Source organism: Talpa occidentalis, unplaced genomic scaffold, assembly GCF_014898055.3.
Source record: "Talpa occidentalis isolate TD23 unplaced genomic scaffold, MPIMG_talOcc4v2.1 talOcc4.3, whole genome shotgun sequence".
NCBI lineage: Eukaryota > Metazoa > Chordata > Mammalia > Eulipotyphla > Talpidae > Talpa > Talpa occidentalis.
In genome coordinates, this window is record NW_023603184.1 from 20443986 (window position 1) to 20446380 (window position 2395).

Below are 2395 nucleotides of genomic sequence, written 5' to 3' on the forward strand. Positions count from 1 at the left end.
GCAAACTACTTGTTACCAATAATAAATAAGGCCAAAGTAATAGTCACAGCATTTCACAACTGAAAGCAACCTTGTATGTCATCCCACGCAAATGCCTGATTTTTTAGATAAGAAAGCCTAGAGAAATTAATTAAATTTGCCCAGCTAGGCATCAGAAACTTTGGACTGGCATATCACAAGATAATAATATTTCTAATTATAATGACATTTATAGTAATGCTTTTCAAATATTTTCAGTGTACCCTAGTCCACATGTTTTCAGCCCATGGGTATTTAATCTCTCCAGTTTGGGTCAGTACTTATTTTACATATTTTAAATAACTGTATGAAAGTGAGGTTTTATATGAAAGTGAGGTTTGAAATTAGAGGTGGCAAATGTTAACTATGCTATTTTTGATTTATGCAAATGACAGCATTTAAGGCTGATAGAGGTAAAATCATTTTATTCATAAAGGAGAACAGTGAGGTTAACTCTCAGTATTAACCTTCTTAATACTCTTACATTGAAAGCATTCTGTGCTTTTAGGTGAGACACATTTATAAAATTCCAGTTGCTAATCTTTCTAAACTACCTGAATATTTTATTCTGTTAATTAATGCCAAGACTTATATTTTTAAAAACACATTTTTTGCACCAAGAAATGTGCTTATTACTAAAGTTATAACAAAACAATTTAAACAAGAGAGCTAGGAATTAGACAAAATTACCAAAGGAGGATAGTTAGAAAGAAACAGTTCTAAAAATCTTTAAATATAACCTTTAGTTTTGGTAATGAAGGGTGGCAGAACATACCACCCCAAAATATATCACTTTCCCAAGAGGACTGTTTTAGAGCTGAAGCGAAAAGAGAAGAAACATATAAGAAAAGCTCCCCATTCTATCACATTTGCCTAAAAAAAATAAGACACAAGTTTATGATGATTTTTATTTTTTCCTGTCTTTTGGGAAGGAAAAGGGGCCTAAAGAATTATGTTTACATCCTTCTTAGTGCAGAAGGCACAGATTTAAGGTTGCATAACAAACTTTACTCTTTACCATGCTTTTCCTACCACCTTCCCATAACTGACCAGCCATACCCTTTCTTTTGTCTTTGGAGAAAGATGGTATTTAATCCCCAGTTCTAAGTCACCTCTGAGTTACTCATTTTCTCTTAGATAACTCTCATGTGTACACTGTTAATAGTTTTCTATTTGTTTTCCTCTTGTTAATCTTTCTTGTTATAAAGTGCTCCAGTCAAGAACATAGAAGAATAGAAAGTACTTTTCATTCCCTGAAACTAAATAAAAAGCTATACATTTATCGACTAATATGGCACAAGTACAATCAATTAACAACTGTCGGGTTTCTATAAGATGACCAATTCTTAGAATGTACAGAACCTAGAGATGTTCCAATTCTGATCAGCTGAATATTGACTCAAATTCCAAAAAAGGCCAGGCTTTAATTGTAGGGGTTAAGCTATCCCACCCGAGCCGAGCAAAGTGTGGTTCCTGGGCCCTCACCCTTGCGCTTAAGTTTGGAGGACATGATTCAAACACAGTAACAGGAGGGTTTAAATACAGGGAGAAAATAGGAGAGATAAGATAAAAAGAAAGTCTAAGGTGGCAAAAAGCCACCTGACTTACCCCAGACAATGTCCTGAGTCCAAACCAAAAGCTGCTCAAGAAAGACGGCACGACTTCTGGTGGAGGAAGGAAAGTCTCGAGTAGGCAAAAAGCTTTTAAGCAGGGCGGCTGGAGGTGCTCACAGGTGGAGCTGTTATAGGACAGGGAGAGGGGCAGACCAAACCCCGCAAACCTGCCTATTCTAAATGGGTTCTGCCATCCGCCGCATCAACACAAAACATATGAGACTTTAATGGGAAGGAATTTTAATAAAACTAGGAAACAATACAGGAAAGGCAAAGAGTCTAGTTTCTAAATGAAGCACCCAAAGTTACACGTCCCCTCATGGGTAAAAGTCCATCCATATGGGATTGGCCCAGAACAAGGCCCCAAAGCCTGCCACAAGTCTAAAGCATTTTTCAGTGGGGACCCACAGAAAAGGGTCAGAAACAACCAGACAAGCCCGGAAGGAAAAGAGCAAAATCAACATCAAGATAAAAGCTGCCATTGTCACCTCCCCATGGGTCTCACCCACATCTGTGTGTCACCCAGCCTACAACCAAAAGACAAGCGCAGTTTCTTCACATGTCTCTAGGCTCCATGCACCTCCTCCAGGTCTCCTTGCTCCATCCTGCTTCCTTCCTCAGTCTCTTCTGCAGCTTCTCCTCTCCCTACTCAGCTCCACCCTCCCTTGGGTGGGGCAGGGAACTTCCCCCCTTCCTGGAGACCACCCTGTTACAGAGCTACTGAATCAATAGCCTGAGGCTGTTGGGAGATAGCGCCTCAGAAG